This window comes from Podarcis vaucheri (genome assembly GCF_965113315.1).
Source record: "Podarcis vaucheri genome assembly, chromosome: 15".
NCBI classification, from domain to species: Eukaryota; Metazoa; Chordata; class Lepidosauria; order Squamata; family Lacertidae; genus Podarcis; species Podarcis vaucheri.
In genome coordinates, this window is record NC_138753.1 from 4,381,047 (window position 1) to 4,402,857 (window position 21,811).

At 46.5% G+C, this 21,811-nt stretch overlaps 1 protein-coding gene across 1 annotated transcript in view; it reads left to right on the top strand.

Annotated features, from left to right (window-relative positions):
- Window positions 1-21,811, top strand: part of DOC2B (double C2 domain beta) — a 131,026-nt gene that overhangs the window by 61,381 nt on the left and 47,834 nt on the right. The window lies entirely within an intron of this gene.

Here is a 21,811-nt window from a genome sequence, read left to right on the forward strand (position 1 = left end):
TGGTGGCCCTGGAGGAAGTTGCCACTTTTAAAGATGTATTCTGTGCGTACGTGTGTTCTGCGTGGGAAGAACAATGGTTCGTTTCATACAGGTATGGAGAATGTCAGGCTGGCCAACACCTGATGCAGCCCTCTTCGTCTCTCTTTCTGGCCCTTGCCCGCCCTGTGGGCTACTTTCGGCTGGCTGGAATATGTGCTGGAACCCTGATAATGCATTTTGGTTGCTTGGAAGGATGCAGAGTGGGGAAGGAAGTTCTGAGTGTGTGCAGAAACTAGTCTGCTGTACCAAAACAAAATGGTCGCTTGTGGCTCCACCCACTTTTCGATCTGGCCCCGCCCACCACTGACATATGGCCCCTGGAAGCTTGCTCAGAAGGAACTGTGGCCCTCAGGCTGAAAAAGCACTCTCCACCCTTGACATAACACATTTCTTAGCCGCCTTCCGAAAACACAGAGTTTTCCCGAGGCGGCATTCAGCATGTAATGAAATCAGCTTGAATTGCATATTCAAAGAATCAGCCAGCCTTCCACAAAACTGGCACCTGCCAGATGTTCTTGGACTACAATTCTCATTAGCCGCAGCCAGATTGGCAGGTGAGGGGATAACTAATCACAGAACAATTAAGAAACATCTACCAACCTAATCAGCTCCTTCTGTTAAAAGCAGTGATAAGGAAGCTCTGAATCAGTGGTTCCCAAACTTTTTTGCCTGCCCCTTTCATTCTATAAAGTCATCCCCAGTCCTCACTACCCTACCCTGTGAAAAGCTTTATTATTTTTAAAATAAATTTATTGTACTAGCCCTAGGCCATGACAAACCCACACGATCGGTTCGAAATATAACTCAAGCACTTGCAAATAAAAGCAGAGACCATATATTGGAAGATAACCTATAGCAGGGATACGGTCACAGCTACACAAACTGAGTTTCAGGTTAGGCCTCCGAACCGCCCCTTACAATTTATGTCAATTTTAACCGATGCCTCCTCCCTAATATTTTTTGCCGCCACAGCAAAAGGGGCCAATTTATGGGTCAGGAAGGCATTGTTGTCACTCAACGGCCCATGCAAACTTTCTGTCAGGGAGAATCCGCTTTCTTATACAAACAGGGATTTTAGAAAGTGCCTCGCTGGACCTGCATATAAGGGACAAGTCAACATATCATGGAAAATATATTCCACCTGAGGTTGCCCACAAATAAAAGAGGCTGTCTGTATACAGTATCTTATTCTAATGATAATCCAGAACTGAAGAAGACATCACTTGAAATCGCAACTCAGTAAAAGCTGTAAAAAAATAATTAAACACAGAACAATAAAGAAACATCTAACATCCTAATCTACTCCTTCTGTTAAAAGCAAGGATATGGGGAACCTCTATGTTAGTGGTTCCCAAGCTTTTTTTTGGGGGGGCACCCCTTGGTTAATAATAATTTTGTTATTTATACCCCGTCCATCTGACTGGGTTTCCCCAGCCACTCTGGGCAGCTTCCAGCATATATAAAAACATAATAAAATGTCAAACAGTAAAAACTTCCCGATACAGGGCAGTTTTCAGATGTCTTCCCCAATGTCCCCTACCCCACCCCATAAAAAGCATTATTCAGAATAGCAGCTTGCGTGACCCACTATGGAAGACAACGACAATAAAATTCGAAACAGTAACAATCAATTGCACATTTGTTCAAAATCCAATTAAAACTGTTTTATTAATTCAACAAAATTGACGGAACTTGATCCGGTATGGCCAACAAGTACCAAAATTGCTGGCTAGCTTGCGACTTGTGACAACAAGACTAGGACCAGCCGCCTGAGAAACAGTTTCTATTCAAATGTGATTTTGGTTTTAAACTCAGTGTAAGTAGTCTCAATGGGAGTATATTGTATTTAATTACTGGGTATCAGAGTTTTTAGGGGGCTAACCCGGCTGGGATAGCAGGCTTGTTGGTTTCTGAATGTCTGATGTAGATTTTCAATTTTGTTGTTCTGTATGGGACAATGACAATAAAGATCATCGTATCGTAACTCAGAATCACAACTACAAATACCGTAAATGTGGCCAAAAGAAATAGCTTTGGAAGCAACCGGAACAGTAAAACTTCAGCCACAAAGTGAGGGATCTGTTTTGCTGCAGGCTCTAGCCTGGTTAATTGCAAATAAGTGATCAACAGACATGGAGGGGCCCATCTGCTGCCCCCTTGCCCCCTAGGGAATCCCACCACCCCAGGGAATGGCACTCACTTTGGGGACCCTCCGCACTGATTAATTGATAAATTCAGAGTCATGAAATTGTGATGGGCAGAAACTGCGCCTGAGTTCTGTGGCATTCTGAGTCACAGACGTTATCTGCTTTCTCATCTCGTCCCGTTCAAAGCAGCATCTCTCTACGGCACAGTTTGGGATTCCATTCAGATCCTCGATAGAGCCATTAAAATCTCCTTTCTCAGCAGCAGATCAGGGCAGCATTCTTATTTATCGAGGGCCATCATTTGCACTTGCGTCGGTGCTCTGGCATCAATCAGCATTCCCTCCTGAGAAGGGTGCTTGATTTATAAGCCACCTGGCTTGAGGAGATAGCTTCCGAGGATCTATCTTATGAGCACTTCATCACCTTAAAGGTTCGCAATTCATCAGCTACTATGTGCAAGGATGTGTGTGTGTGTTTACACAACTGGCAGCAGCAGAGCTGGAATTAAACCTCTTTCCCCTCCCCAGATCTGCTAAGTTTATTTTCATTTTTTATGCTTCTAGCTGAAGAAACAGTTCATCGATTGCCGATTCTTAGGCTAAGAGGAGTATTAGATTTCAAGGAGAGCTGAGAAGGCAGGGCGGTTTGTGAGACCCTGAGCGAGCAGGTCAGGAGAGGACCAGACTTACCGTATTTTTTGCTCTATAAGACTCACTTTTTCCCTCCTAAAAAGTAAGGGGAAATATGTGTGCGTCTTATGGAGCGAATGCAGGCTGCGCTGCTATCTCAGAAGCCAGAACAGCAAGAGGGATCACTGCTTTCACTGCACAGCGATCCCTCTTGCTGTTCTGGCTTCTGAGATTCAGAATATTTTTTTTCTTGTTTTGCTCCTCCAAAAACTAGGTGCGTCTTGTGGTCTGGTGCGTCTTACAGAGTGAAAAATATGGTGTATAGCAAAGCTGTGTCTTGCCACTGCATTAAAAAAAAATGTTCTGTTGTGAGGCCCTTTAAATTCTGCGACCAGAAAAGTGCTGTTCTGCAACCGAGATCATTTCTGCAAGTCAAGTTAAACTGCATAGATTCTCCAGTGTTGCAGAATGTGTTCTTTGCTGGTGGGGATTGTTAGCCAGGGCTCCAAAGCTGAGTCAGTGAGCCAGATGGATTGCTCCCTTAAAATGTTGCAATTGACTGTAGCAGTGCTTTGGTTAATCAAACAGCATATTTTCATTTGGATTGCTTATAAAATAATAATTCAGGAGGAGGGGAACCTTTAGGGAACTAGCCTAGTCCCCCTAGTCCACTGACCGCACACCGCTGGTACAAATGCAATCTGCTGGCATGAGGGGCTTCAGGAAATGCAGTGGTTAATCTTAAATACAGCTACAGCAAAGGAGGTGCCCTAATGGCCAAATGTGAGGCTGTCACACCACCTGACTACCCTATACAGTAATACCTCGAGTTAGGTTTGCTTCATGTTACGTTTTTTCATGTTGCGTCCCATGGTGACCCGGAAGGACTGGAAAGGGTTACTTCTGGGTTTCACCGCTCATGCATGCGCAGTAGCGCTAGATCATGCTTCGCGCATGTGCACAAGCACCAAATCGCACCTGCGCAGATACGGTGCTTCAGGTTGCAGGCTGTTCATGTTGCGAACGGGCCTCCGGAACGGATCCCGTTCACAACCAGAGGTACCACTATATATATAAATAGGAGCTGGGCTAGTTTATCTTAAGGCTGAGAGCATTTCTGCAATTTCTTGCTATGTCCCATAGGGGGAACCGTCTGCTCCCTTCTCTTTTGGCAAAAGCTCATCAAACTGCAAGTAGATAAATAGGTACCACTCCGGCGGGAAGGTAAACAGCGTTTCCGTGCGCTGCTCTGGTTCACCAGAAGCGGCTTAGTCCTGCTGGCCACATGACCCGGAAGCTGTACGCCGGCTCCCTCGGCCAATAAAGCGAGATAAGTGCTGCAACCCCAGAATCGGCCGCGACTGGACCTAACGGTCAGGGGTCCCTTTACCTTTACCTAGACCAGGACCCAAACTTGGGTCTCCGGGTGCTTTTGGACTACAAATCCCATCACCCTTGGCCACTGGACCTGCTAGCTAAGGATGATGGGAGTTGTAGTCCCCCAAAAAACACAAGTGGAGACCCGGGTTTGGGAGACAATGTCCTAGAACCAAGGTGGCAGGCGAAGGGTCTCTGCCTCCTGAGAGGTGGACCAGAGAAATGCACACACAACAGGCAGGCAGTACTACAACTAGTGTCTGAAAGCACTGTGTTCGAGAGAGGCTCTAACAAATTGGAGAGAGAGAGAGAAGGACAGAGAGGGAGGGCTGCTGTGGAGGGAACAGAGGAGATGCGAAAGGATCCTCACTTGCAATTTGCCCCCACTCTTGGCAGAGGCCCCCACATGCCTCAGGAGTCCTCTCCTGGGTCCTCAGCCAGTCCTCCAGCTGCATCATCCTCATGTATAAATATAAATAAAATTATTATTATTATTATTATTATTATTATTATTATTATTATAATATCCAGCCCACGAGAGGGTCCATGCACAGCCCTCCTGCCCGGGGCTGACAGTAGCTGGGATCCAGTGACACCTGGGGTTGGGGCAAAGTCTCCCCACCTCTTCCTCTCCAAACGACCCCCCTTTTTTTGCTGCCCTTATTCCACCCCCACTCCCCCAGCAACAAAAACCCAGAGCATGATGCAAGACCGCAGGCCCTCTCAGGTCCCCAGGAGCCGTGAAACTTTCCATCTCACCACATCGCTTCATTTCGCCTGGAAAATATATATATATATATTAGTCATACCTCAAAAGTGCCACAGGCTTGTCAGCTTACAAAGCCCGTGTGGTTTTTATTTTTTATTTTTTTCCCCTGCTGTTTCTCCCCACTCATTCCTCCCCTCCACCCTGCTTTAAAGTTCCCAGGTATTTGTACCATGAAAATTGATTTAAAGGGAAAATAGCTCGGAAGAGCTGTTTTTGCTCAAACACAGCAGGTGCTGCAAATGGGTTCACTGTCGCTTCAGTTTCTGCTTCTGTTGAAGTGGAACCCAGGGCGGAGGGGGGGGGAGATTTTTTCTGGAAATTGGTCAGACTCTGAGGTTGCATAAGGAAGATGAACTGCGGGTGGGTGGGTGGGTTGCATTTGACTTTTAACCTTTTTCATTGTGGTTTTGCGTTGCGGACTGTCTTCGAGAGAGGACTGTTTTGGCCTAAAAATGGCAGTATATGTTTGGTTTTGCTTTTTTAAAAATCTAAACAAGTAAATCGAAATTGTCCAATTGTGCCTCGAAAGCCCCTTCCGCATCCTCTTCAGCTGTTGAGAGGCTGAATCAGCACCATGGACAGAGTCCAGCCTTTCGGTGTTATTGGCTGCTTACATCAACAGCCCAGATCGAACCAAGGTTGATTCATAGAATCATGGAGTTGGAAGAGATCCCGAGGATCATCTAGTCCAGGCCTCCTCAAACTCGGCCCTCCAAATGTTTTTGGCCTACAACTCCCATGATCCCTAGCTAGCAGGACCCGTGGTCAGGGATGATGGGAATTGTAGTCTCAAAACATCTGGAGGGCCGAGGTTGAGGAAGCCCGATCTAGTCCAACCCCCTGAAATATAGGAATACACATCAGTCTCATAAGGGGATTGAACCTGCAACAATGGCATTATCGGTACCGAACTCTAGAGATCCAGTGTGGTGTAGTGGTTAAGAGCAGTAGACTCGTAATCTGGGGAACTGGGTTCGCATCTCCGCTCCTCCACATGCAGCTGCTGGGTGACCTTGGGCTAGTCACACTTCTCTGAAGTCTCTCAGCCCCACTCACCTCACAGAGTGTTTGTTGTGGGGGAGGAAGGGAAAGGAGATTGGGTTTTTTATATACAGTGGTACCTCGGGTTACATACGCTTCAGGTTACAGACTCCGCTAACCCAGAAATAGTGCTTCAGGTTAAGAACTTTGCTTCAGGATGAGAACAGAAATCGTGCTCTGGTGGCACGGTGGCAGCGGGAGGCCCCATTAGCTAAAGTGGTGCTTCAGGTTAAGAACAGTTTCAGGTTAAGAACGGACCTCCGGAACGAATTAAGTACTTAACCCGAGGTACCACTGTATATATAAATTTTTATTAGTTTTTTAACATACCATTTTCAACAATAATTAAACATACCTTTACATCTTATTCAAGTTTTTTTGACTTCCATCAGTCCTGTCTGAAAATTTTCCAATCTAATCTCTTAGTATGCATTTCTTATTTTCCCTATTACATTTCAAACTCATAACCAATATCTCTATCTTTTTCTACTTTGTAACACTTCGTATATTTCTCCTTACAAAACTTCCTGTAGTCCTACTAGCGTAATTTGTTGATTACAGTTGCTCTTCAAATAATTCATATACTTCTTCCAATCTTCTGCAAATCTATGGTCCCGCAGGTTTCGAATCCTTCCTGTCATTTTGTCCAATTCTGCATAGTCCATTAATTTTGTCTGCCATTCTTCTTTCGTCGGAATTTCTTCTTGCTTCTATTTCTGGGCTAACAATACTCTTGCTGCTGTTGTTGCATACAAGAACAGTTTGACATCTTGCCTATTAATGTCTTGGCCTATAATACCAAGTAAAAATGCTTCTGGTTTAAAAAAATATGTATATTTCAACAATAGAAATATAGGGGAACGAAATATAGGGAAAGGATATTGTTAGCCGCTTTGAGACTTCTTAAGGGGAGTGAAAGGCGGGATATCAAGTCCAAACTCCTCCTCCTCTTCTTCTTCTTCTTCTTCTTCTTCTTCTTCCTCTTCCTCTTCCTCTTCCTCTTCCTCTTCCTCTTCTTCTTCTTCTTCTTCCCAACTGAGCTAGGTTGCTTACTTTTTATTTTATTGCATTGCATTTCTTACATTTATATCCTCCCCATTTTATCCTCCCAGGACCCTGTGAGGTAGGTTGGGATGACAGATAAAGTGACTGTTCAGCCAGTGAGTTTCATGGCCAAGTGGGAATTTGAACCCTGGTCTCCCAGGCCTTTGCCCAACAGTCTAGCTAGTCCACCATTCTTGCTCAATGGCGGAATCCAGCTCTGTTTGCATTTGCAAGTGCTGCTGTTGGTATATAAAGCCCTTAACAGAGGGCAGAGGGCCTTCTCGGTAGTGGCGCCCGCCCTGTGGAACACCCTCCCATCAGATGTCAAAGAGATAAATAATTACCTGACATTCAGAAGACATCTCAAGGCAGCCCTGTTCAGGGAAGTTTTTAATATGTAATGCTGTACTGTTTTTAACACTGATTGGGAGCCGCCCAGAGTGGCTGGGGAAACTCAGCCAGATGGGCGGGGTATAAATAATAAATTATTATTATTATTATTATTATTATTATTATTATTATTATTATTATTAACGGTTTGCGACTAGTTTAAATGAAATGTTGCCTTGCCCCATATATGCCCACGTGTCATGGGCTGGCTTGGGTGGAGAGGAGTGGTGGGTGACATTGGCTGGGGAGCCACCCAAGGGAACCACCAGGGTAAGAAGGCTCAGAGCGAGGGGGTTGGTGGTGGGGGGACGGTGAGTGGTCAGAGGGAGAAGAGGGGGCAGACCGGGATGAAGAGATGTTGGAAGATGAAGTGGCAACAGGGTTAAGTGAGCAGGAGGCAGCTGGGGCAGAGAGCGGTTCAGACACAGAGGCGGGAGAGGAGGGGGGCAAATAATAATAATTAAAAATTTTATTTATACCCCGCCCTCCCCAGCCAACACCGGGCTCAGAGCGGCTAACAACCAATAATAAAAACAGGTTGATTAAAATAGAATTTAAAAAACAAGATTTAAATAGAACATTAAAACATTAAGATGCAGCCTCTTCACAGCAGGAGAAAGGAAAAAGAAAGAGGGGGAGGGAATCAAACTGATTCTAAGCCAAAGGCCAGGCGGAACAACTCTGTCTTACAGGCCCTGCAGAAAGAAATCAGATCCCGCAGGGCCCGGGTCTCATGAGGCAGAGTGCTCCACCAGACTGGAGCCAGTGTTGAAAAGGCCCTGGCTCTGGTTGAGGCTAATCTGACTTCCTTAGGGCCCGGGACCTCTAGGGTGTTGCTTAAGGTCCTCTGCGGGGCATATCGGGAGAGGTGGTCCCGTAGGTACGAGGGTCCTAGGCCGTGAAGGGCTTTAAAGATCAAAATCAGCACCTTAAATCTGACCCTGTACTCCACCGGGAGCCAGTGCAGGGCAAAGATGAATCAGACTGGTGAGCCAATGAGAGGCAAGAGTCAATAAATTCTAGCTAGGGACAGGTCACCCCAATGGACCACCCTGCAGACATTTGGTGTCTTTATTTTTAATTTAGGGAAAAAAGGCAGATGGAAGGACATATGAGCAGATTCCAAAATTACCTGTGGTGTGGAAGAAGGAGGCTGGCATTAGATTTCCACACACCCCCTTCCCATCTCATAATTAGTGCCGCACTGAAAATTTCTTCTGTGTTTTCCCGCTAGCCATTCTGCATCAGTTGATGAGAAAAGAAATTACATTTGGACATTATTAAAGAGGGTATAAAATTTATTTAGATTTTTCGGGGGGGGGACAGGATTGCTTTTTTTGGCGGCCTCGCCTCCCGTTCAATGGGCTGTAGCCAACTCAGTTTTACTCAGAGTAAACCCACTGAAATTAATGGGCTGCACACAACTCTATTCTACTCAGAGTAGACACGTTGAAATTAATGGGCTGCATCTGGACTCTGAGGTCCAGCTCTGAGGGACTTCTGGCGGTTCCCTCCCTGCAAGATGTGAGGTTACAGGGAACCGGGCAGAGGGCCTTCTCGGTGGTGGCACCCTCCCATCAGAGGTCAAGGAAATAAACAACTATCTGACATCTGAAAGCAGCCCTGTTTAGGGAAGTTTTTAATGTCTCATGTTTTATCGTTTTTTAAATTATTATAATCATTAATTCTGTTGGGAGCTGCCCAGAGTGGCTGGTGAAAACCAGCCATTATTATTATTATTATTATTATTATTATTATTATTATTATTCAACTCTGTTCCACTGATAGTCTAACCATCTCTTAATAGGCTGTGTCCATCTCAGTTCTACTCAGATTGAAATTATTGGGCTGTATCAACCTTGGTTTTACACAGAATAAGTCTGCTGAATTTATACCCATTCATCTGATGGGTCCACTCTGCACGACTGATGTTACATACAGCCTAACGAACCCAATTTAGTCATGCCCATTAATTTCAATAGTAATTCATGGCTCCTCACTCCTTGACACCAGGTCAGATGTGGTTGTCCCATCTAGCCCAGTATTGTCTACACTGACTGGCAGCAGCTCTCCAGGGTACCAGGCAGGGGCTCTTTCCCAGCCCTACCTGAAGATGCTGAGAGTTGAACCCATGTTCTCCTGCATGCAAAACAGCTGCTGTAACAGTGAGCTATGTCCCTTTGCCTAATCACAGTCTTCATGGCTGTGATTGGGAACCTAGGAAGCTGCCATATGCTGAATCAGACCATTAACCCATCTAGCTCAGTACTGTCTGCTCTGACTGGCAGAAACTCTCCAGGCAGGGAATCTTTGCTACGCCTGCCAGGCTTGCCACTGGAGATGAACCCGGGGCTGTCTGCATGCAATCTGTACCAGCTGAGTTTTTCGCCTCCAGTTAATGCATCTGGACCTTTGTTGCCGACAAAGGTCCGCATAGTTAAAGCCATTGTTTTTCCCGGTAGTGATGTATGGAAGTGAGAGCTGGACCATAAAGAAGGCTGATTGCTGAAGAATGGATGCTTTTGAATTCTGGTGCTGGAGGAGACTCTTGAGAGTCCCATGGACTGCAAGAAGATCAAACCTCTCCATTCTGAAGGAAATCAGCCCTGAGTGCTCACTGGAAGGACAGATCCTGAAGCTGAGGCTCCAAGACTTTGGCCACCTCATGAGAAGAGAAGATTCCCTGGAAAAGACCCTGATGTTGGGAAAGATGGAGGGCACAAGGAGAAGGGGACGACAGAGGACGAGATGGTGGGACAGTGTTCTCGAAGCTACTAGCATGAGTTTGACCAAACTGCGGGAGGCAGTGGAAGACAGGAGTGTCTGGCGTGCTCTGGTCCAGGGGGTCACGAAGAGTCGGACACGACTAAACGACTAAACAACAATGCATCTGGGCTGGATGTCTAATGTTGGACTCCAGATGTTCCAGAGGTCAACATCCTTTCTTTCATTCCACATCTCCCCTCTCTGGAGGTCCACATTCTGCAGCCTTCCTTTTCTGTCAGCATTTCCTCTAAAAAAAAAATCCCACAATATCTTCAGCTGAGCACCTGACAGCTGTTCAGTGTTGTTGTTTAAGTGAAGTCTTTTTACCTGTAAAGAAAACAGTATGGGGAAATATATGTTTTTTAAAAATAAAATAAAAGCAAAACTTCCCTTAAAAGCAGGTTCCAGAGGCTTGCTGGCTAGCCTGTCTGTCTTCCCACACTTCAGTTAAAAGCCCACGCGGGAGCCTTATGAGAAGTGTTTTGCAGTGGTTAGAGCAGGCCTAGGCAACCTCAGCCCTCCAGATGTTTTGGGACTACAACTCCCATGATCCTTAGCTAACGGGACCAGTGGTCAGGGATGATGGGAATTGTAGTCCCAAATCATCTGGCGGGCCGAGGTTACCTATGCCTGGGTTACAGTGTCAGACTAGTACCTGGGGGAGATCAGGGTTCAAATTCCCACGGAGCTATGATCTTCCCTGGGGCTACCTTGGGTCTGTCACTGTCTCTTGGACTGACGTACCTCACAGGGTTGTTGTTGAGGATAAAATAGAATGGGGCGGAATAATATACATTACCTTGAGGTTATTGAGTGAAAAGTTGGGATACAAATGTATTGATGCTGTTTGAGGAAGACGATAATTACGGTAATAATATGAGAATTACTCCATCCTTTTGGTCGACTCTTTCCCCTGCATTCCCTCCTTATTTAATATCACTTTTTTTAAAAAAAAAGAGGGTTTTTTTGTGTGTTCTTCCATCTCGGTTTTCTCATCTGCTCACCTGCCTCCTCCAAATTAAGCCAGGTGATAATCACAGGAGCTACTGTGTATCTTTCCGGCTTCACACTCCACTCTCTGGAGCATCCTGAATACATTTTAACGCATCTTTGGTGTTAATTGACTCAGACTTCAGCTCAGTGCATACTCAGGAAGCAACTGAATGTGCTGGGTCCCCCGAGGTTTTTTGGGGGGACGACTTTAAGTGGGTTAAAGCTGAGACCTTTTCTTGAACTGGATGTGTAACTGAAGTTTACTGGTGAATCACAGAATTGCAGAGCTAGAAGAGACCACAGGGGTTGTCTCGTGTTTGGCCTCCCCTGTCGGAGACAGTATACCTCTCTGAATACCCAGTTGCGGGGGATCATAAATGGGGAGAGTGTCAGTTTCAGTTTATTGGTTAATTTTTCTAGTAGGGCTGTTTCCCATACTATTTAGTCCCATTGGTCCATGCTTACTCCTGACAGGTCTCTCCAGTGTCTGGTTATGGTGTTTCTGGCTGCTGAAAGTAGGTGGGTTATGAGTTCTTTGTGGTGTAAATGGGCATTGTTGTCTTGGAAGAGGTTTAGTAGGGCCAGTTCTGGGGTGATGTCTAATACTTGCTTAGTTATTTTACATATTTCTCGTGTGGCAGTTGTCCAGAATAGTTGGATTTTGGGGCACTCCCACCACATGTGGAGGTATGTGCCTGTGGACGTGCACCTTCTCCAGCATTTTGGTGAGGTTCCTGGGCGTATTAGTGGGCGTTTAGACCACATTCTGGTCCATTGAGTGGGGTTAATCTCATAGCCTCTGTCATTCTAACAGAAGAAGACGCCTTTACCCTGGTATGGCTCCCCTTTATCACGTATACAGCCCAACAAGACAATGACAAGAATCTACCAACAGCATACAAATCAATATGGCTAACCTGATCCAAAACACCCACCCACCCCGCTCACACACGAAAACAAAGATCACCACAGCCAATCACAAACAAACAACCACACCCTAGGCCAACCCCAACCTCTCTCACCACCAAAGGAACACAAGTGAACAGCACAAGCAATGCTGAAACCAAACCCTACATACAGTAAGCATAATAGAAACATCGCCACCCGACCCTACCCCCACCCATCTTCCCCCCCCTCCACCCCTTTTCCCCCTCCCCCTAATGTCTCAACAAATGAAACGGATTTGTAAAAATGTTACATGGAAAAAATACAAGAGACATTACACATACTTCTGTAAAACAAGAAAATCTTTAATTAAAAAAATAAATAAAAATGGGGAGAGTGCTTTTGTGCCTGCGGACTCCCCAATAGGGCATCTGTTTGGCTACTATGAAAACGGGATACTGTACCAGATGGGCTGTCCTTTCACCCTATCCAGCTGCAGGGCTGCCCCACTTTGTGACGCTACACATGCGCACATATTTATATAGGCAGATATAACATGGGCATGGAATTAAAAGACAAGATTATAAGTGAGATGGTTGTGTCCCTACTAATCCTTGAAACAGAGGCTGAATTTAACTAAAATCCGGGGTGGAGGGGTGGGGAGAGAGAGACTTTTTATTAACCTGTAAATATTGGCATCCCTAAGGAAGGTCACCTTGATTGGGTTGGTCTGTCAACACCCAGCCAAGACTTTTGCTTCTTTGTTCTTCCAAGCCTTTAAAGATCTTGTCTTCTGGTCTCTCTCTGCTACGGTTTGTGGTTTTTCGCCTCCTGTATTTGATGTGGATTTCAGCTGCTGCTCCTTTTTTATTGTCCTTTATCCTGCCAGTCTTTTATATCTGCCTTTTATGTTGTTTGCGATTTTTAGAGCTTACTGCAGGGTTTAATTGCTGCATTGTTCTCCGCATTAACGTTTTATTTTTCCTGGTACGGTGCCTGGAGAATTTATTTTATGAGATGTCTTAGAAATCTAGGGTTGTGGCCAGTGCTAGTGCTATCCAGAACAGACTCATTAAAATTAAGGAACATAATATGTGCTCCAAATGTGTAAGAAATCCATATTTTAGTGTGGCAGCACCTATGGAACTCCCTGCCTCTTGACAGACGCTTTCACTGTTCTCTTTTTGGTGCTTCTTAAAATATTTCCGTTTAAGCAAAGCCTGTCCAGAAATCCAGAAGTTATGATGTTTTTATTGTAACGATCTGCATGTGATCTTTTCTATGTATGTATTTTAATTCTAAAAATGCTTAATTGAAGTTTTAGAAAATAATAACAACCTTGCATGTTATCTATAAAACTGTAGAAAATAATTACCTGCCAGTTTGCAAGTATGATCTAATACAGTGGTGCCTCGCAAGACGAAATTAATTCGTACCGCGAGTTTTTTCGTCTAGCGAATTTTTCGTCTTGCGAAGCACGGTGTCGGAAAAGTTTTGGAAAAGCTTCAAAAATCACCAGAAACCTCAAAAAAGGCTACCACACCGCGTTCTATGAGTTGCTCCTCAAAGTCAAGTCGCAACTGTATTAACGGTGTTAAGAAAAAGGAAACAAACTTGCAAAAAAACGCAAGACGTTTTCGTCTTGCGAAGCAAGCCCATAGGGAAATTCGTCTTGCGAAGCAGCTCAAAAACCACAAAACCCTTTCGTCTAGTGAGTTTTATATCTTGCGAGGCATTCGTCTTGCGGGGCACCACTGTACATTAAATATTATTGTATGCTGTTGCCAGCCACCAGCTATAATATATTGTTGCTTGCGGGGAAGGGGGGGCAGGGTGTATGTTTAATTCCCCTCTCTTTTTTTCCTATTGGTTATCTGAATAATCTTTTGAATGTATTTAAATATCTTCCCCCCTCCCCCCTAGAATTTAAATGTTTTATATTTTTTTAAACCACTTATAGAGGTTTTCTTGCAATCAAGTGATGTGTGAATGTGTGTGTGTGAAATGAAATGAAATAAATCAAATTACCGGTAGGTCCATTCATTTCAATGGGCCTGCTCTTGTGCAAAACGTAAGCTTGGCACCACCCACAGATACTTAATAAATAAATGTGAATATTCTGTCTCTCCTTTTCACACTGATGAAGATTTGGTCCCAAGAGATTGTTTTTAGTGCTCTCTCCCATCCTGTCCCTCTCGTATTTCCTTCTGGGCTCTGGGGATTTGATCCTGGTACCTTCATGTTTTTACAATTTTATTGTTGTTCTATTATTAGTAGCAATCATAACACTTTATCGTTTATAAATCTCTATTCTGAATCTGGATCTTATAGCAAAGTGGGATGGTATTCTTTGTGCTTTTTGATGCTGTTCTGGGTTGATTTATTGGGTGTGTTGCCTCAATGGCGTTGCTGAGGTGCGACTAATGGATGTAAATAATCAATCAGTAAGCCAGTAGGGTGTGATCATTAGATCACACCATAAATCACACCTTGGGGCACCATAAAGATCAAAACAAAACAAAAAAATACTATGGCATATACCAGCCTTTGCTGCTGTGGTAAGTCCTGAATGATGTTGTCATTTTGGACTTTAATTCGGAAGGGAAGATCACTGGGTGACTTGGGGGCTCTGCTGTCTCAGCCTGACCTACCTCAAATGGTTCTTGTAAAATGAGGAAATCTCACCCCTCTTTTTTTGGGAGGGGTGTCCATCAAGCTCCATACTGCCTACACTGACTGGCAGCAGCTCTCCAGGGTTTCAGACAGGGGGATTAAACCTGGGATGTTCTGCATTCAGCGCAGGTGCTCTACCATGGAGTTACGATCCTTTTCTCAACTAAGATCCCAGTCCTCAAGATTCTGAATCGAAGGTTGATGTAAAAAAGAAACCAAGGAATATTTGGCTGAAAGTGCAATCTTACATTCACTTACCCGGGAGTAAGCCCCATTGCACTCAATGAGTTTTACTTCTGAGTATAAGATTGCACTTTCGTGCTTGCTGCCTTGATTATATCTGCCAGCACCTGAAAATCTAGTGAAAGCAGCCTTTCTCAACCCGTGGGTCCCCAGATGTTGTTGAACTACAACTCCCATCAGCCATAGCTAGCAAGGCCAGAGCTCAGGGATGATGGGAGTTGTAGTCCAACAACATCTGGGGACCCACAGGTTGAGAACCGCTGAACTAGTAGAAGGTCAGATCCACACACCATACATTCCTACTCTTAAACCACGAAGAATCCTAGAAACTGTAGCGTGCTCAGGGCACCGGGAACTGTAGCTCGCTGAGGTCAGTGCTCTTAACAGCCAACCACTCGCACAGGCTCCTTTGAGGGAACCCACAGCCATTAAAAGTCGCCCCCAAAGGCTCACTCTTCCTCCCTTTTCTCCTGAGAAAGGACGGATGCAGTTGCCAGTTTGTCAGTTGCATAGATGTCAAAAATTCTCCCCACAGCCCTTCCTCAGCTGCTGATTCTTGTGTTGGTGGGGAACTTTTCCAGCTAAAGTGACACACACACCATTGGCTTTGCTTCAAATCTCTTGGCAGCCAAGGCTAGCGAAGTCCCACGGAGGGAATCATCCAAGTCCCCTTTTGTACACAACACAGCTGGAGCGAGGAAAGAGTTTTTTTGGAGGAGCCAGCTCAGATTCCGCTGAGTCACCTTTTTCGCTGAGCCGCTTCCTCGCAATTACCCAACATTAACAATCTCTGGCTGTTTCTCCTCAAAGGTTCGTTTCTGCGGTTGTTTGTTTGCGTGTTTGCTTTTTGGAAGAAGCTTTCTCCCTTTCTCTCTCTCTCTCTCCCTCCACCTTGCCCAGGCAGAGTCTGGCAGGGACCAGATCACCGCTGCACACTCTGCGTGGTACCCGGGAGGGATGCGGCTGGCATCCTCGCTCTGTTCCCATGGCAACGGAACCTCCAAAAGATAACCTAGGAGGCAGCGAGCTTTGGAATGAAGGCCCCCCTCCACTTCAGCAGCCTCAAGTGGGCTAGAGATGTTTCTAAAAGACAGCGGGGTGGGGGTAGGATTCATACAACAGACTTGAGAGCCTTGCTGGCACAGCGCCAAAAGGGGGCCATCTAGCCCAGCATCCTGTTCTCCCATTGGCCAACCGGATGACCCAATGGGAAGCCGGCAAGCAGGACTGGAGTGCGGCAGCCTCAATCTTCACTTGGGATACCCGGCAACTTGTAGGGGAGGGAAATTGCACAGCCATCAATAGTCTTAATCCTCTTTAAAATCCGTCCAAGGCAGCGGGTGTCACTACAGCTTGTGCGAGTGGCTTCCAAGATTTGTGTGTCTGTGTGTTTAGTTTTAGATGGGAGCAAGGGGAAGATTCCCAGCCATAGCTGTCAACCGTCCCTTATTTGACGGGAAAGTCCCTTATCCCAGCGCCATGTCCCGCTGCTGTCCCTTATTGATGATGTCCCTTAAATTTCCCGGGTTTCAAAGGAAGCAGCTCCTCTCCCTCCCTCCTTGCTGGCCAGGGAGGAGGGAGGCTCCAACTGTGTTGCTTGGCTGCGTTGCTCACCCAATAAGGAGTCTAAGAACGACTGGGGGGTGGAGCTTGCATGCCTTGTGCCGATCAAATCGGCTGCGTTGCCTGGGGACTCGCCTTTGCTCAGCGCTTCCCAGCGGAGAGGTGACAGTGGTTTTCCTTGCTGCATCCCCTTTGCCGGATTGCTGCGCTGTGGGAACCACTGCTTGAGGCTTCGTTTGGCTGCTGGCTGGGCTTTCTGCCTTTGGCTCGGAGGGGCTCAGAAGTTGAATATACCTGTGTCTGAAAAATCCCTTATTTTGGCTGCTGATCCCTTATTTTCGAGGCTGCTGGTCCCTTATTTTCGAGGCTGCTGGTCCCTTATTTTCAAATCTGTAATTTGACAGCTATGTTCCCAGCATGCTGGAAATGCCTCATAGAAGCAAATATTTCAGGTTCAGATGAGCAGTTCAGGCAGAGGCGGAGCAAGGTGGGTGCAGTTAGTGTGTTCCGCCCCGGGTGTGACCTCCAAGGGGGGTGACAAAATGCTGTGCAGCAGTCAACGTCTGTGAGAGACGCTGCGGCTTTGGCGTGCACTGGCTGTGCAAAAAAAAAGCAACTTTGGCTCCGCAAAAAATATGAAATAAAGTCCAACCATTTTTGCAGGCAAAAAATACAAATAAAATAAAATAAAATTCAATGGGGGGCAGGGATGAAAAGAAATTTTCCACACCGGGTCCCACCTGACCACTGAGTTCAGGTCTGTTCCCAAAGGCTGGCCCAAAATGTGATTTGTGTGATCAGCCATGATGTGTCCGGCATCTTCCAGAATGAACATCAACAAAAGATGTCGGAGAAAGGTGCAGCCTCAAAATTTAGGGGCTTAGCCATGTATTCTGACATTTAAAGCCCTAAACGGCCTCGGTCCAGTATACCTGAAGGAGTGTCTCAATTCGCATCATCCAGCCTGGACACTGAGGTCCAGTGCCGAGGGCCTTCTGGCGGTTCTCTCTCTGCGAGAAGTGAGGTTACAGGGAACCAGGCAGAGGGCCTTCTTGGTGGTGGCACCCGCCCTGTGGAACGCCCTCCCATCAGATGTCAAGGAAATAAGCAGCTATCTTCTCTTTAAAAGACATCTGAAGGCAGCCCTGTTTAGGGAAGTTTTTAATATTTAATGCTGTATTGTTTTTAACACTTGACTGGGAGCCGCCCAGAGTGGCTGGGGAAACTCAGCCAGAGGGGCGGGGTATAAATAATAAATTATTATAATATATATATTATTATTATTCTCCTTGTTTTGGCGAGACCAGCTGCCTGCCTCATACTATCTGGCAGATGCAAAATATGAGCCTCGCTGGTCTGGATCAGGCCAAAGGCATATCTTGTCCGTCATTCTCTATCCCACAGGGACCAACCAGGTGCCTCTGTGGAAAGGATCTGAGCGCAACAGCCACTTGGGTCTCCCAGCAACTGGTATTCAGAGGCATATCATAGCAGAGGCACAGGCATTATGGGTTCTCGGTGATTGTTCTTACAGTATAGGACTCAAATCAAATGGACAGCACCGTGTTGGCTAGCCTGATAGAGGTGGGCGGAGCAGGGGGGAAAGGTCCCAGCTGGCCCCAGGAGGAGCACAGTGTATTTGAGAGGCGCCTAAATTTCATGGAATCCGTCTTCCTCCTTCTTTTTACTGAATCAAAACTGGAGACACTTTTTTCACTTTGTATCTGGCAGCGTTAACACTTTAAGAGTAAAAAGGACCTACTCTTGTTAAAGCTCTGAATTATGATTATGAGCAGCACCGGCTGCTGAAAACCGCAGGAGGGGAGAGTTGCTCTTGCGCTCAGGTCCAGTGCATAGTTAAACTATGGAACTCACTGCCACAGGAAACACTGGTGCCCACTGTCCTAGATGGCTTTACAAGAGAATTGGACAGAATCATGGAGGAGGCTATTGACAGCTACTAGCCATCATGGCCCAAATAGTTAAAGCTTTGGTTTTCCCAGTAGTGATGTATGGAAGTGAGAGCTGGACCATAAAGAAGGCTGATCGCCAAAGAATGGATGCTTTTGAATTCTGGTGCTGGAAGAGACTCTTGAGAGTCCCATAGACTGCAAGAAGATCAAACCTCTCCATTCTGAAGGAAATCAGCCCTGAGTGCTCACTGGAAGGACAGATCCTGAAGCTGAGACTCCAATACTTTGGCCACCTCATGAGAAGAGAAGACTCCCTGGAAAAGACCCTGATGCTGGGAAAGATGGAGGGCACAAGGAGAAGGGGACGACAGAGGATGAGATGGTTTTTAAATGTTTTCATTTTTTTTTGTATTTTGTATTTTTTCTTCTCTTTTTTATTTTTTCCTTTTCTTATTTTTGTAATCTTTTTTGAAACCTTAATAAATATCATTAAAAAAAAAAAAACAGAGGATGAGATGGTGGGACAGTGTTCTCGAAGCTACGAACATGAGTCTGACCAAACTGCGGGAGGCAGTGGAAGACAGGAGTGCCTGGCGTGCTCAGGTCCAGGGGGTCACGAAGAGACTGACAAGACTAAACGACTAAACAACACCAACTCTTGTCAAAGCTCTGAATTATGATTATGAGCACCGGCTGCTGAAAACCGCAGGAGGGAAGAGTTGCTCTTGTGCTCAGGTCCAGTGCATAGTTAAACTATGGAACTCACTGCCACCAGTGGCGTAGCGTGGGTTCTCAGCACCCGGGGCAAGGCAAGTAATTTGCGCCCCCTAACCCGTGGATTTTAGCACTCGAGTCTCTTCCGCGCCCCCCCCAGATGTTGCGCCAGGTGCGGCAGCCCCCCCTGCACCCCCCACGCTACGCCACTGCTCCCACCACAAGTCTTCAGGACAGCCTTCCGAAGCCTGGCGGCGGGAGGAGGTCTCTCCCGCCTTGGAGAGGTTCCCGCTTCCTCGAGGGGGGCTGGCCAAACGCGCGCCCCAAATGTTGCGCCCGGTGCGGCCGGCACCCCTGGCACCCCCCACGCTACGCCACTGACTGCCACAGGAAACACTGGTGCCCACCATCCTAGATGGCTTTACAAGAGAATTGGACAGATCATGAAGGAGGCTATTGACAGCTACTAGCCATCATGGTTATGCTCTGCCCGTAAGAGCAATGTTTCTGAGTACCAATTGCTGGAAACCATAGGAAGGGAGAGTTGCTCTTGTGTTCAGATCCTGCTTGCAGGTTTCGCACCAGGATCTCGTTGACCACTGTGAGAACAGGATGCTGGACTAGACAGGACATTGGCCTGATCCAGCAAGCTCTCCTTATGTCCTTACTGATTTTTGAAGGGATATGGACTGATACCTTTCACGGGTGCTGTAAGAGATGCCAGTGGGCATCTGGACACCCGTGGGCACCGCGTTGGCGACCCTGAGGGACCGGACAGGTCAATTGTGCTTCCAGGCCTCTGCAGCTGCTCAGCGCTGGAATTTAGGTGCCACCTTTTTCTGAGCGAGCAGAGCTTAGCACCTTCAACCATGCCAGAGTGGCAATGAAGGAAGGAGGGGGGATTGAGCGGGGAGGAGAGACCTTGCCACTGCGTTTGGCCGTGGTGCTTGGCAGGAAAAGAGCAGCTTTGATCCTATCCATTACTTTTACATTAAAGGGGCTCTGAAATCAAATGTATCATGCTGTCCTGTAGACGTAATGAATGAGCGTCTTCCCTTCCAAAACAAGGTCCGCGGGGGTGTTGATGGATACAGATGCTCTTTCAGAAAGATCTGTCTGGTTTTCCTTTGACTTGGTTCTTGGGAGACAGCTCAGGGGACGTCTTGTGTTGTTGTTTTTTTAATATATATATATATATTCAATTTTGAAGACTTGAATACCGTATTTTTCGCTCTATAGGACGCACTTTTTCCCCTCCAAAAATGAAGGGGAAATGTGTGTGCGTCCTATGGGGCGAATGCAGGCTTTCGCTGAAGCATGGAGAGCGAGAGGGGTTGGTGCGCACCGACCCCTCTCGCTCTCCAGGCTTCGGGAAGCTACCAGCAAGCCTTGCAAGCCCGGCGGGATGTCCCGCGGGCTCGCAAGGCTTGTGGGCAGCAGCCTGCAGCCCCACAAGCTCGGGGGATAGGAGGGTGGCGGAGCGCCGCCATCCCGCTATTCCCCGACCTGATCTGGAGGCTGGCGGGGGGGGGGAGAGAAGCAAGCTTGCTTCTCCCCCCGCCAGCCCCACAAACTCGGGGGACAGTGGGGCAAGCTGTCCCTGAAGGCAGAAGAGGGAGGATGGCTGCGCAAACCTGGGGGGGAAATAAAAATTTTCCCCATGATTTCCCCCCCAAAAAACTAGGTGCGTCCTATGGGCCGGTGCGTCCTATAGGGCGAAAAATACGGTACATTGACTTCAAATTCAATATACGCTTCTCTTACAAAATCAACAAGGTGACTTCTTACCCTTACTTCCGCGGTGTTTTTATTCCCACAAATATTCTGTCGCATTATTTGTCCATATCTAATACAGCAGTACCTCGGGTTAAGAACTTAATTCGTTCCGGAGGTCCGTTCTTAACCTGAAACTGTTCTTAACCTGAGGTACCACTTTAGCTAAAGGGGCCTCCCGTTGCTGCTGCGCGATTTCTGTTCTCATCCTGAAGCAAAGTTCTTAACCTGAGGTACTATTTCTGGGTTAGCAGGGTCTGTAACCTGAAGCATCTGTAACCTGAAGCATCTGTAACCTGAGGTACCACTGTAATATCTTATTACATTTATTGCCATTTTCCATCTGCTGCTCGTGATTCAAATCCTGCCTGCGATTTCGTTTGACTATAATTCTTTCTCAGACATCCCAAGAAGGGTTTCTGTTCTTCAGGCCTTGTGATCTTTTGACCCTGCACCGGAAAAGCTGCAAAGTGATGGCGATTGTTGACTCGCCTTACCTATAGGACAGGGGTGGGGTGGGGCAAGTCTGGCTGTCAGGCTATGTGAGAAAGGAGGTGCAAATAGGCCTCAGCATATGTTTAACACATTCTTTAGACTGTCACGACTTCCACCAAAGGATTCTGGGAGTTGTAGTTTGTTAAGGGTGGCGAGAGTTGTTAGGAGACTTTCATTACCCTCAGCGAGCTACAATTCCCAGGGTGGTTTAACAATCAGTCCCTCTTTCCAGGGAAATTTGGGAAATGTAGTTCTGGGGTGAGAGTGTGTGGGTTTCTCTCAACACCTCTTGGCACAAAACTACCATTCCCAGGATGCTCTGGGGGGAGCCATGACTGTTAGAAGTGGTATATATTG